This window comes from Hibiscus syriacus, unplaced genomic scaffold, assembly GCF_006381635.1.
Source record: "Hibiscus syriacus cultivar Baekdansim isolate YM2019G1 unplaced genomic scaffold, ASM638163v2 tig00110300_pilon, whole genome shotgun sequence".
NCBI lineage: Eukaryota > Viridiplantae > Streptophyta > Magnoliopsida > Malvales > Malvaceae > Hibiscus > Hibiscus syriacus.
This window is the reverse complement of record NW_024062669.1, coordinates 356,090-372,070: the sequence shown is the minus strand read 5'-3', so window position 1 is coordinate 372,070 and position 15,981 is coordinate 356,090. Positions and strand designations below refer to the sequence as shown.

General features: G+C 32.2%; 1 long non-coding RNA gene and 1 pseudogene across 1 annotated transcript; both read left to right on the top strand.

The window, feature by feature from the left end:
- The first annotated feature begins 1,775 nt into the window (after nucleotides 1–1,775).
- Nucleotides 1,776–15,957, top strand: LOC120116642. The gene is made up of 3 exons (XR_005515575.1): nucleotides 1,776–1,788; nucleotides 4,224–4,229; nucleotides 15,764–15,957. It is a non-coding gene; the product is annotated as an uncharacterized LOC120116642 (long non-coding RNA).
- On the top strand, nucleotides 13,185–15,957 carry LOC120116641 (annotated as a pseudogene).
- Nucleotides 15,958–15,981: the final 24 nt, after the last annotated feature.

The window sequence follows — 15,981 nt, the reverse complement described above, 5'->3', positions numbered from 1 at the left end:
AAAATTAAGCCTTATTTTATTGTTCCTCTTTTATTTTAAGTGTATTTTAATCAAATTTGAACCATGCGATGATAAGCCACTTTAAAATTCCTATTAAGCTTCAATTGCTCTATTTCAAAAATATTTTCTTTTTTGCAATTTAATTTTTCGATTTGCTTGATTTTCTCATTTCTTCTATTTATCTTTCATTTTAAGTTCATTTTTTAGCCAAATTTGAACCACATGGCCCTATAAAACTATAAAATACATATAAAACTTTAATAATTTAACACTTCTTTTATATGTGCAACTTAGGCCCTTAGCTTTACATTTTATTCAATTTTCTCCTCTAACTATAATTTTTCACAAACTATTTCTTCCTATCAATTCCATGATTCATTTATACTCTTATCAACGTTAATTTTGTCCTCAATTTTTTTAAAAAAATAACATTATCAATCTTACTTACACATGTGAAAAAATATGGAGATATATATATATATATATATATATATATATATATATATAGTTAGTTAGTTAGTTTAAATTAGAATCAATTCATACCATAATATTATAAATAATTACAATTAAATTTGAACATAAACTAAAAAAAAATCGATTCAACTCGAATTTTATAAATTTGACCTGACTTGAAAAAAATTCAAATAAAGTTTGATGATGAAATATAACTAATTACTCGACTAACTTGAAATTTTTAACTCAACTCGATCAAATAGGACTCCAAGTATTAGATTTACAAAACATATATGATAATATTATTTTAATCGACCGTTAAAATCGTTATTTTATCTATCAATAAATCTTATATATATATATTAATCGATTGTTAAAATCGTTATTTTTCTCAATCATTAGATTGTATATGTCGTTTGTTCGGGATTGTTCGTTTAAATAAGTTCAAAATGATTTTAAAGCCATTATTATTTAATCACTAAAGTGCATGTCTTTCAATCGTTGTCGTTAAATGTTTCTATTTTTATCGATGATTAAAAATCACATTTCTAACTATTTTTAATATTTAAAGGAAATGTTTTGATCAAGTTACAATTAGAAACTCACCGGAAGTCGGTGGTTAAAACGCATTGTTAACCTCTGAATGATCAACGTTCAAACTCTATATCAAACTTACATTTAGTGAGAACTGAACCAGAACCTTAATATTTTTAGGGATAAACTTCAATTTATTATAACCAAACAAGCAGTAAAACTTTTATCAACTCCATTAAAACTAGACCATATCGGTTTAATTATGACATATTCTTTTATCAACTCCAGAACTTTAATGTTTGGCCAGAAAAAACCCCTAAATTATTAATGTTATTTCGTGTCATTAACAATGTAACTTCAAATATTCAAGCATATTTCATCAGCAGTTGATATGCCTTGAAATATGCATACATTCATCAGGAAGTAGAGCTAATAAGGCAGTAACGGAAACAAGGTTTAGATAAATAATTGTTTAAATTATTAGGGTTCCAAACTTGGCCTGAATTCAGTTGCGAATTTTCTGTCATTTTGTGCATTTAAATTAAAGTGACAGATATATGTTTTTTACCCTATTATGAGTATGCTTTAATTTCTATTAAATAAAAAATTGTATTATTGACCCTTCTTGGTGATAAGGATGACTGTGCTGTGAGAAGGAAAATGTGAAGTTCATGAGAATCATGGCTAGCTTCTGAAATGATACTGAATTTACAAGATTATCCAACTTATACAGTAACCTTGGACTCTTTCCGTGTGGGTAATTTTGTATTTTAGTATAAGGGCGTTTCGAACCTCGGTTTTGTTCTAAATCTATTCACCAAATGGCCAACAACGGTAGGAGCAACAATGCTCCCTATATGGTAATCTGCAGTGTTTTTGTGTATAAATACAAAGGCCGTGAAAGCCTCTTAATCACAGCAGCTTACATCTTTATAGGTTAGTTTTAGTTGAAAGTACATATCTTTTGTTAGATTTCAGTTCCTTGCTAGTAATACTTGTAACACCCTCAACCCGTACCCAACCCGGACACGAATCTGAGGTGTCACATTTGACTTTTCAAAGCTTGACTCTTATAGAAATCAGGAAAATCTAAACTTTCATTAAAATAAAAGTTGTTAATTTACACAAGTTAGACCAAAATAATACAAAATCGACCAGAACATTTGTAATTCACAAATTGTTTACATGCCAACACACTAGATACAACAAAATACATACTTTGCCAATTACATCTGATCTGATCTTTTAGTTGGGTATGTTGTCCTTGCAACTCCTAATTCTGATCTTCTTGTTTCTTGGTACCTATGTGTAAACCACTTACACGCTAAGTCACATACTTAGTGAGGCATAAAATGAACATGTAACAATGAATTCATGAACATGTACTACTATTATTCTATCATAACATTCCAATTTGCATATAATTACTAAACTATCACATATATGATCATGACATGCACAAATGGAACTTAACTTCTTATGAGAGTTTCAGTTTAATTTATCTTGGATTGCCCATGTACATTATTGATAACAGAAGGTACATGAGTACACTGAGGTTGTGCACAAATATTTTCACCACAGCTCGAATAAATTCCCACTAAGGGTACTGAAAATTTGTCCCGAATGACCACTATGTCTCGAAGGACCACTATGTCCCAAATGACAACTTATAATCCCTTGACTCTTTGCATACCAATTATACCTACAGCTCTCATATCACATAACATGGGCTTAATTATGAATACATTTCCCATTTTCATATCTCTTTTATCACTTCTCATTTAAACATATCATTCACTTCACATGCACACACATATGATCACTTTGCTTATTACTCATACCTGGATTTGTTCTCTTATAATTGCATACATTCATAGTACATTATATTAAAGCATTTAAAAGATATGCAAATACTTATTATAACCATAACATATGCATGTATATGAAAAGGAAATCATAACATCAAATATAGGAAATAGACTTAACACAAGTCTTATTTCCATTGAACTATATCTATAGTATGCACTCACCTTAGCCTCACATGATCCGAATCAAATCTATCCCTTATCTCTTTCTCGATCATTTATAATTCTTCGATTGTTCAGGAACAGAGTTACGTTCAATATCTACATAATCATTCATTGATACATGTCAGTATTCCAATTGACACACTCTAATACTACATTTCTTAAACTAAAGGAAAGACTAAATTTCATTTTCTGATTAAAGTAGTATCGGTACCCCCTATAGGGTATCGATACATCCTTAACTGAGGTATCAATACCATGCCTAGGTATCGATACCCATATTGCATTATGTATTTTTTTCGCTCAAAGATGGTATTGATACCTTCCTTAAGGTATCGGTACCCTTGGTATCAATACTGTTCTTCAGGTATCGATACTATAACACCCCAACTCGTATCCGACCCGGATCCGAGTTCACGGTGTCACATTGACTTTTCAAAACACTTTTCTTTACAATTCAGCACAATCTTAAATTCATCATTTAAGAAAATGAATACTTTACTTTAATTATAATCAATTAGGTTTACAAAACATATCAAAGCATATTCAATTCAAATCTAATAGTACATGCCAACTATATTCAAAAGAATAAAATACATATTAATTATTACTTTTCTGATCTGAACTTAGTAAGGAAAATGCTGACCTCTCTTGCTTCTCTTAGTTTCTCTTCTTGATTTCTAACCTACGTGTGAAACATTCATACGCTAAGTCGATGACTTAGTGAGGCATATAAAACTTATAATGCACTTTTTAACGTTTAACAATGCATGCATGTTTTATTCTATCATATTATACCAAATCACTTCATTCGATCATACTATATAAAATAATACCAGATTACATATCAAGAAATACATACATACACATAAATCATCATTAACAGTTTATCTTTTAATCACATACTTTTATACCTAACCTTCTTAATCAAGCACTATACACACAACATCATATCATTATAACATTTTTTCATATCACAAACATATATTTGTTATTATCTCTTTATTAGCCCATGTATACATGTGAGAACTAAAGATATGCGAGTACATTGAGGTTGTGCACATATGCTGTCACCACAGCTTGTATAAGGGCCCACTGAGTGGCATGTGAAATATATCCCGAAGAACCTATCCATATGTTCCTAAGAACATAGGTAATTGTCCATATGTCCCGAAGGACATAGGTAATACTATCCATATGTCCCGAAAGACATAGGTAACCCTCGACTCTTGGCATGCCAACTATACCTCTAGCTCTCCTGACACTTAACATGGGCATTCTCCTTTATATCGTTTCACATATTCACATAGTCATGTCTCATATGCTCATAGCTTTTATCATATCATTCACATCGCATAGCTTATCTTTTGTGATCATGAATTCATATAACTTTGAATCATATTTTTATATAACTCATATAATCCTTTCATATAGTTCATATCTTATTGTCACATATTGCATATCATATATACTATATTCACATACTTCAATATCCTTGGACTTATTTCACTTTATTACATTAAAACATAAACATGTAGTCTTATGTGTCCTATCAATACTATCTATTCATATAATCTCATTTTACCTTATAAGTAAATACTACTTATTTTATCTCACTTTTCGATTTATTCACCTAATTATTTATATCAGTTTACATGGTTTATTAAACAACTTATATCACCTTTTCATGTATTACACATATCTTGTCACATATCTTATATTTTATCATCATATCATTACATACAAGAACATATCAACACATATAATCATGCATTCACATAAATTATACTTACAATCATAAATTCATGCATTCTAACATAAGAAATAGACTTATCGCAAGTCTTATTTTCATCTATCATTTTATATACTAACTAATATGCACTCACCTGGCCTCACTAGTCAATACAGTTCCCTTATCTCTTCTCGATGACTATTACTTGTCGACTTGTCCGAACGTTGCTCTCGATCGATATCTTTTTCTATGAACCCAAGGTGGAGAGAACGAAGAAAGCTGAAGAAGAAAACTCTGGATACTTTCTCACATTTTCCACATTTTTATATTACTCAAAAAGGGAAGATAAAATCTTTCCTATAAAAAGACCATTTTACCCCTTTAATTCATCCATCTTTGTTATTATATCCAACATTAAAATTATTTACTTAAGTCCCAGAACTTTTAACTTATTTCAAAATTGAGCACAAAGTTCCTAAAATTTACATTTTAGTCACTAGCTCTGATTTTGGGATGTTACAAGTCTCTCCTCATTTTAAGAAAATTTGTCCGAGAATTTTCATTGCACATACCGATAAGAACATATCTTTTAATGTTCTCATGTTACTTTCTCTACTTTATCCCTTCGTAATTTATAATCAATGATTTGCCTTCAATTTCCAAAGAACCCAATCCATTTCTGTCTTTTCTCTCATTCGATTCTACATTTTCGTTTGACCTTTTTAAAATCCATATAATGTCACTCATCATGTAGACAGTAACATCCATTCTCATCACTCAACATCATAAATCCATCTATAATTACCTTATAGCAATAATCAAACTCTTATTCCATCATCATTTGACCAAAAACACAATCTTAAATCTTCTTTAAATGTGATTAAACATATACTTTACGGAATCAAACAATCGTTTCACATCACCTTGCACAATTTTCTTACTTTTATATCAAACTTATCATCTACACTTCCATGTAACCTTTATAATACTTAATCCTTTAAACTCCATCTTTTTATTTTTCTTATCCATTTATCCTTTATAATCAAAATCTCCTTATAACATAACGAAACCATATCTTTCGTCCATACTCTCATACTCTTTCATATCACTTATACTTATTTCCTTGCGTACATCATATCTATATGATCAGAATACACAACCAAATCCAGATCCACATCATACTTGATTAACTTAACTTATCAAATTCGCAAATCCTTTCTCGTACACCATGCAATTTCCTTTGCTCAATCTCAACATTCAACTTTCTTTGTCTTGTAAACTAATCACCGATGTACCCATTCTTAAATTCTTTCGAACAATATCTATATCATTTTCATTCAAAATAGCTGAACTACAATTCACTCAACTTATAAAACTGCACTCTTATCCATGCACATTACAACTCCCCTGTTTCAAATTCATAAACTCTGGCTTCATATATCTGATAAACTTATCACTAAATACTTATTCTCGAACTTTTCTAAACTAATAACCACATCACTGAATCTTCTATCATTCTTGTGATAACATATGTTCACTATACTTCAACTCATACATATAATAGCTAAATTATTTCATCTAACTTCTCCGCTTCAGAACAGTGGAGACCCTATAACTATATTCTAACATGTTTTCAACTTCCTGAAAATAACCTTTGTTATTTCAAAGCATTTCCTGTGGTGTCCGCTCTTCATCCTGCCTGGCCAGGGAAGGTAAATTACTACCAGCATCAGGTTAATCAGTTATCGATTCACTTTGACAATTCTTATAATCAATTTCTACTATATCATACAAATCTTATTCTATTAGCAAGACAACATACTCCTTACACTATCATATTAGAAAATTTTCACTTTGAGTTGGCATGTATACATTTTTAAAACTCATTTTACTTCGGTTTAAGCCTAGAATCATTTAAACCTTAGCTCTGATACCATTAAATGTAACACCCCAACCCATATCCGAATCGGATCCAAGTTCGAGATGTCACATTGACTTTTCAAAACAGTTTTCTTTACAATTCAGCAAAATCTTAAATTCATCATTTAAGAAAATGAATATTTTACTTTAATTATAATCAATTAGGTTTACAAAATATATCAGAGCATATTCAAATTCAAATCTAATAGTACATGCTAACTATATTCAAAAGAACAACATACATATTAATTATTACTTTTTTTATCTGAACTTTGTAAGGAAAATGTTGACATGTCTTGCTCCTCTTAGCTTCTCTTCTCGCTTTCCAACCTACTTGTGAAACATTCACACGCTAAGTCGATGACTAAGTGAGGCATATAAAACTTATAATGCACTTTCTAACATTTAACAATGCATGCATGTTTTATCAATCATATTATACCAAATCACTTCATTCGATCATACTATATAAAATCATACCATATTACATATCAAGAAATACATACATATACATAAATCATCATTAACAGTTTATCTTTTAATCACATACTTTTATACTTAACCTTCTTAATCAAGCACTATACACACAACATCATATCATTTTTATAACATTTTTTCATATCACAAACATATATTTGTTATTATCTTTTTATTAGCCCATTTACACATGTGAGAACTAAAGATATGTGAGTACATTGAGGTTGTGCACATATGCTGTCACCACAGCTCGTATAAGTCCACTGAGTGGCATGTGAAATATGTCCCGAATGACCTATCCATATGTTTCGAAAAACATAGGTAACTGTCCATATGTCCCGAATGATATAGGTAATATTGTCAATATATCCCGAAAGACATAGGTAACCATCGACTCTTGGCATGCCAACTATACCTCTAGCTCTCCTGACACTTAACATTGTCATTCTCTTTTATATCGTTTCACATATTCACATAGTCATATCTCATATGCTTATAGCTTTTATCATATCATTCACATCGCATAGCTTATCTTTTGTGATCATGAAATCACATAACTTTGAATCATATTTTCATATAACTCATATAATCCTTTCATATAGTTTATATCTTATTGTCACATATTGCATATCACATATACTATATTCACATACTTCAATATCCTTGGACTTATTTCACTTTATTACATTAAAACATAGACATGTAGTCTTATGTGCCCTATCAATACTATTTGTTCATATAATCTCATTTTACCTTATAAGTAAATACTACTTATTTTATCTCACTTTTCGATTTATTCACCTAATTATTTATATCAGTTCACATGGTTTATTAAACAACTTATATCACCTTTTCATGTTACACATATCTTGTCGTATATCTTATATCTTATCATCATATCATTACATACAAGAACAAGTCAACACATATAATCATACATTCACGCAAGTCATATCATTCACATACTTACAATCATAAATTCATGCATTCTAACATAGGAAATAGACTTATCGCAAATCTTATTTCCATCTATCATTTTATATACTAACTAATATGCACTCACCTGACCTCATTAGTCAATATCGTTATCTTTTCTCGATGACTATTACTTGTCGACTTGTCCGGACGTTGCTCTCGATCGATATCCTTTGCTATGAACCCACGGTGGAGAGGAAAAAGAAAGCTGAAGAATAAAACTTTGGATACTTTCTCATATTTTTCACTTTTTTATATTACTCAAAAAGGGAAGATAAAATCTTTCCTATGAAAAGACCATTTTACCCCTTTAATTCATCATTATTTGTTATTCAATCCAACATTAAAATTCTTTACTTAATTCCCTGAACTTTTAACTTATTTCAAAATTGAGCACAAAGTTCCCAAAATTTACATTTTATCCACTAGCTCTGATTACAGATACCCCTTGAATGTCTTCCTTATTTTTAACTCTTGAAGTATCGGTACCTGATGAATGGGTGACGATACCCCTTGCCCATAAATCACTTTTTGAGCTCAAAAATTACTTCATTTCAGCTCAAATGCTTCATATTTCATCCCCTTACATATTCTTAACTCATATACACATGCTTAACTCACTTTCTACTCATTCAATACCTTCTTAACTTAAAAATCCAATCCTCTACATAGAATTCAAGAATCATACTCAATTTTCAACATGTTCTAATTCAAATTCTAACACTTCATATTCCTTAATTCCACTAATGACAAGTCAAATTTAGTCTTGAAATCTAATTACTATATTCCTACAAAGATTTCATTTATTCCTCTCTTTTCTTTAATCTTTCCTAACTCTCTTATCTTATTGTTTTAAGATAACTTAAGCTTTGTCTAAGCTTAAGTATCACCTAATGATCAAAACCAAACTTAAATTTCAACCAATAATCAACTAATAAGAAATCTTACCTTTGCTTTGGGCCTTCACGTATGAAGAAGAGAGGAGAAGAAGAGAACTCTGAAAACTTAGATTTTTTGCTTCATTTCCTTCCACGTGGGTTAATATAACCACATCAAAATTTAATTATTTTCTTTACCAAAAGACCATTTTGTCCTTCAATTCCTCCTTCTTTGTAATTCAATCCTGCACAACATTTCCCATATAAGTCCTTGAACTATTAAATTATTCTACTTTAGTCACCAAATTCTGAAGTTTTACAATTTAATCACTAACCCGGTATTGAAGATGTTACAATACTTGTTTGTTTTGAATGTTTACATGTTGATAGCGACATTAGAGCCTTGAAAGCATGGACGGAAAGAACAAAAACATTGTGCAAGAAACACCATTTGCGGGCTCAGTGTGGCCTAAATATCCCATTTCTGCCACCACTGCCAGTACCAGTGCCAGCGCTAGTGCCAACCCTTTCAGCTTCTTGTCCCCATCAAATCTTCCTATATCCCCTACTTCATTTAATTATGCGGGTGAGAAACCCTATTTCATGAATCAAGGTGTTGCTGCTGGTTCTAGTGTTGGGGGCAGCAGTAGTAAAACTAAGCCTTCTTTCTTCTCGGGATTAGAGTCTTATCAAAATCCATTTCATCCACTTGCTGAAAAGTTGATTCTAGGAGCTCCTGCCAATATTGTGGTGGGCAGAGCTGTTAGGGGCCATGGAGATCTCATCAAGGAACAAAACATGGACCCTAAAAAGCTTAGAAGGTAACCCATTATGTCTTTTTTAAACAAAAGTTTTCGCTCATTCAAACCTTTATCACCACTATTCTTTTGTTTTTGTTTTGTTGTGTAGGGTCATTTCAAATCGACTATCTGCTCAGAGATCAAGAGTCAGGAGGCTTCAGCATGTTTCTTATATGGAAAAGAAGGTGGAGTCTTTACAGGTAAACTTCATCACTCTTTTATCTCTTTCTAGATTATCTTTACATCTAATGAATTTCATCTTTCGTGGGGGGGGGGGAATCAGGCCCTAGTTGCTGTGCTCTCCTCTCAAATCAAACTGCAAAAGGACAAGCAATTGTTGCTGAGAATTGAGGAAAAATACTTGCAAAACCTTATTTCAGAATGCGCTAATCGCAGAGTAATGGTGGATGGTAAAGCACTTGAACTCTAGTTTTGTCTGCTTTGAAAGTGTTTTTAGTTTACATGGAATGCAATGATTAAACTACGAATCAATATTACAAGCATGAGTTTTGCTTATATTTTGTGGATGCAGCTGAAATCGAAGAGAAGAGAGCAGAACTAATTAGGCTGAGGGCACTGCACTTGACGCCACATGACCAACAAATGCAGTCGGAGAATATGGCTGTTTGGGAACATGAACTGCCCATAGAGGAGATGCTGGAGTATCCCGTAACCGGATAACCTTTGTTTGTCAGTTCAGACGAAGGTAAAAATGAATGAAACTGATAATATAACCAACTTAGTATATTCTCGATATTTGCTTTCATACATATCTCTACACTGGTTACCAACAATACGTTCAAACAAAATTAAAACAGAAAATCATAGAAAAACCACTAAGATTATGACCAAAAGAGAAATGAAAACCTTAAAAGCATCGTTGGCCAATAGAGTGACAACTTAAAAGTTTGAGGAGTCAAAGTGTCATTCATGCTTGGAGGTATTTGACAGAAGAAATGATTGATATATTGCATTCAGTTACTTCCTCCTTCATTTTTTCTTCTTTTTTTCAAAAAAACTTAATTTGACTATATTTGAAGATATTATATTTCCGTTTGAAGTTTTAATTATTTTCCTACGCCTTCTGGATTATTGTGGTAGGTCTTTCTTTTCCTTTAATTCTAACAATTACATTATATCAATTCTTATATATATAATTTAACGTAAATATATATAATTCTTGTGCAGTTGATGATGGAAGGAATTACATAGCGGAGGAGGTGAACAGACTGAACCAACTTAACTTGGATCAGGAAAATCCTGAACATATGATGCTGCCTGGTTGGGAAGCCAGTGGAGGTGACTTCACAACTGTGTTCCTGGACCAAGCTGGACCCGAACTGCTGCAGAATCCGTTCCCGAATCACCCACAAGAGCAGCAGTTTGGAAGCTTTAGCTCAGGCTTCGGAGAGCTTGAGAAGATCTTCAACTTCAACCCCGGCAATGATTCCCGTACCAACTAAATGCTTCATATCATCGTATTTCTCTGCAATCTTTTCGTTTTCTGTTTGCTTGTCTGTTTGTTTTCTTTATATGAAAAAACCTCATGAACTATTATATGATATGAATAAATTTCTATTACCACATCATCGTTGATTTTCTGTTTCTTATTTGATATGATATGAAAGCACTTGAACGGTACTATATACTTAAACCCAACATACGTTCTCTGTGACTGGTTAACTACTGATGGAGCCAAAAACCTCAAGAGAAAAGTGGCATCAAAAGAGAGAACATATAAATAATGGGTTTAAATTTATATGAACCTGAGAGAATTCTAGCCAGATCTTTTTTTCCGCACAGCATTCTAGGCCGATCTTGTTGGTACTTGTTCAAGAAAAAAATTATCTTCATATTTTGTTGTCTATTTCCAATAAATTAATATTTATCTTTTTTAAAAATATTTTAAATAAAATAATTAAGACTATATAGTAATAGTTTCAGAGAATACGCCAACGCCTATTATGCGGATCAAACCAATGTTATGATTTGGTTCTAGAAAAGATTTTCTATTTTTGTTTTCAAAAAAAAAATCATTTTCAGTTTTTTAAAATATAAAAAACATGTTTGGTTAATAAAAATAAATTTTAGGGTTTAAGGTTTATGGTTTAGGATTTGGTACCTAATTTTCTAAAATAAAAATAAACAAATAATTATTAGAAGAATAATTAAAGTAAAATATAATATTAAATAATTAAATTAAAATAATAAATTTTATATGAAGTTAGTTATTTACCTGGCAAATATAAAACCATCAGATCAACAACTAACTTGTAATTTATGAGCTTTAAGATAATTGATATTTAAATACTAAAATAAAATGTTAAAAAGTAATTAAAGAAAGATACTTTTATTAAGATTTGAAGTTGTACTAAATTAAAATAATTAAATATGAATTAAATCCAAAGATATTACTAAAACTTTAACGCATATAATTAAATTAAATTAAAAAGTAGTTATACAAAGATTTTAATTCCATTCCATGCAAATGCAAAGAATAATTAATAGGAAGAAAATCTTTCAATTTTTTTAAAATCAAGTGTTAGTAACCCCGAAAGATAGTAATTGCTTCCGATGCAAAGAACAATTTTACATAAATTTGGTCATTGTTTAAGTCTAGTATGACCATAACACTTAAAACATATAATTTTTTTTGGGAAGAGCATTACGTTAAAGTAAGAATTATAGAAAGATTCTCCAATTATATCATAAATTATAGTAAAACATATATAAACATCGATGTTGTAGAAAAATCCTCAAAGTACAAGTTGTGAGTGACAAGAGGAACACAAGCTTTGAAGGTTTTAGAGTCGATTATGCCATTGAAGTCTAGATTTTACAAAGCATTGATGTTCTTTTGATTAATTATAGAAATAAACAAAGATGCTTTCTTTGCTCTTTAAGTTAAAATGTAAAACTCATAATTTTTTATTCTTTTAAGTTTTGAAAATAATTTTCTAAATTTTGAAAATAATTTATAAGAAAACATTGAAAACATCATTTATATGCTTTTAAATTTCACATATTTTTTAAAAAAAAAAATTCTAATTTTACCACCAAACGTGTTAACGTTTTCTATTTTACCATGTATGCATCCATGATGATGATCGTGATTAATGGACAAAATATTTGTTGGATCTAGCCTAACAAAAGGCTATTGTAGGCTCAAGTTTTTGCATTCTAAACCTGCCCAATGGATAGCACCCACAGACCCAAAATCCAATATTAGCCCGTGTTTTTTCATCTCCTCATGATAGAGTGTCAAAATCAGCCTAACAATTGATCCAAAAATATCAGGAGAAAATATTCAGCGAAAAGGACTTTTGGCCTCCAATCCAAACGTGGAGGCTAATCCATAAATAAATAAAAAGAATTGAACCGATGATTACAAAATGTGCTGGAAGTCGATGTTTGGAATTCTGACACGTCTCCCACTGTAAACACTAAAAAAATTCGACCGAAGTCCCTTCTCTTGTAGCTTTCTCGGCAGGTGTTGGTGAATCGAGCTTCGGCCTTTTCACACACCAACACCAACACCACCCAATTCCCAAATCTCTTTTCTTCATCACAATTTTTCACCCCGTCAATTCAACTCCAGGCTATCTTGTTATTTTTTTGACCTTCGTTTCCCCTTTTATGGGTTCCGTTATTCTTTTCGTTTCCCTTTCAGCTCCTCAGACTGGAACTACCCTGGGTTTCTGCTTGGATGCCGAAAAACCTTACGAAAATAAAAGAAAAGAGGAATCTTTTGGCTCAGCTGGGACTAGTAAATCTTCTTTCGACTCATATTAGACTTGGGTTTTTGTTTAGTTTTCGAGAATTGAAGCCCGGATAGTTAAAACTTTTGTTTCTTTATCCCCTTTTTTCACTTAAACTATCTAGGCAATCAGACACTTAACATACCACACTGATGGCCTTTGTTCGTGGGTGCATATCGTTGACTGAATCGTCTTTGCCTTTCTATCGGCACTGCTTTTTGCCTCCTCAATTTAATCAAACTTTCTTTCCAAAACATTGTCTTGGAAGAATTTCAACCAGGATATGTAACAACCAAAATCCAAACTTTGCTCTTAGAAAAAGACAAGCAAAATTCAGGATCTTCACGTCGGTGGAATTAGACCAATATGTAACGAGTGATGATGAAGATGAAATGAGCGAAGGCTTCTTCGAGGCAATTGAAGAATTAGAGAGAATGACAAGGGAACCCTCTGATGTTCTTGAAGAAATGAATGATAAGTTGTCATCAAGAGAGTTGCAGTTAGTTCTAGTTTACTTTTCTCAAGAAGGGAGAGATTCTTGGTGTGCGCTTGAAGTATTTGAGTGGCTCAAAAAGGAGAATAAGGTTGATAATGAGACAATGGAACTTATGGTTTCAATTATGTGTAATTGGGTCAAGAAGCTGATTGTGATGTTGGTGATGTGGTTGATCTCCTCGTGGACATGGACTGCGTGGGCTTGAAACCGGGTTTCAGTATGATTGAGAAGGTGATTTCGATGTATTGGGAGATGGATAAAAGGGAGGGAGCTTTTGTGTTTGTGAAGGAAGTTTTGAGCCGGGGAATTTCATATGAAGATGATGGTGAGGGGCAGAAGGGTGGGCCGGCTGGCTATCTTGCTTGGAAGATGATGGTATGCTATCTTAAGCTTTGATTATTAGGATGCATCTATATTAATTTTTATGTTAGAGATGAATTTACTGTTATTCTCAAGTAATAGGCTTGAATCAAATTCGCTTGTTATTGGCTGCTTGATTCCCCCCCCCCCCCAATTGTTACTATTGTTGATAAGGTGTTTATTTTTCCTTCTTATTATTGGAAATAATGATCACTGTTGTTTATGCTTAATCATTTGTTGGTATTTCTTGTTCTTGTCTGTCGCCTTTATGGTTCTTTACTTTCTTGATCGTCTATAAGGTTGAAAAGCTGAACTATACTACGATCACTATGTTGTACTTTGCCAGGACATTATTTTTATGTGAAGAAGTTGTACAATTGAATGTTGTGGTTTCTTACTTGGTCCATATATGGAGAGTTGCAGTTTCTTGTTTTTACCCTGCACTGAAAGCTAATTCTTAATTCTCTCATAGTTTATTGCAATTCCGTAATCTTTTACCAGGTTGAGGGCAACTATGGGGATGCCATCAGATTGGTGATTGACCTTAGAGAATCCGGGTTGAAGCCTGAGATTTACAGCTACCTCATGGCAATGACAGCAATAGTCAAAGAGCTTAACGAATTTGCAAAAGCCTTGTGGAAGTTGAAAGGTTTTGCTTGGTCTGGCTTAGTTGCTGAACTCGATACGGAAAATATAGAACTTATAGAAAAGTATCAATCTGATCTTCTTGGTGATGGAATAAAATTGTCTAATTGGGCAATTCAAGAAGGAAGTTCTTCAATTAATGGGTTGGTCCATGAGAGGCTTCTTGCTATGTATATTTGTGCTGGTCATGGACTTGGAGCCGAAAGACAACTGTGGGAGATGAAGCTTGCTGGTAAAGAGGCTGATGGAGACCTTTACGACATTGTTTTAGCTATTTGTGCTTCCCGGAAGGAGACTAGTGCAATATTGCGGTTGCTTTCTAGATTGGAGGTTTCAAGCTCCTTACGTAGGAGGAAAATTTTATCCTGGTTATTGAGAGTTTATATTAAAGGAGGGCATATAGGCGATGCTGCTGAAACAGTGGTCAAAATGCTTGATTTGGGCTTATATCCGAAGTATTTAGACAGGGCAGCTGTTCTGCAGGAACTGAGGAAAAGGATCCACCAGCCAGGAAACATTAGAATTTATATCGATCTCTGCAAACGACTATATGATGCTAGTTTGATTGGACCTTGCCTCCTATATCTGTATATGAAGAAATATAAGCTTTGGGTTATAAGAATGCTTTAAGATTTAAGAATGGAATTTTTAGCACACTTTCTAGGTCAAGTATTTATTGGAAAAGTATAGGAGTTTTGTGAACCTGAGTTTTAGATGGCCTTATAGCACTATGAGGGTTCTCAATAGAAGATATGCAGGCCAACTTTGAACATTAGAAATACATGGGGAGCATTTGGTTCTTTGGGTCATTTAAATAGTGTGTGTGTATATATTGTAACTACTGTATGCATAATGGAAGTATTTCCTCTAAATGTAACTAATGAGACTGCCTACTGGTACAAGTATGTTGCAGAAATCTTCTTCTC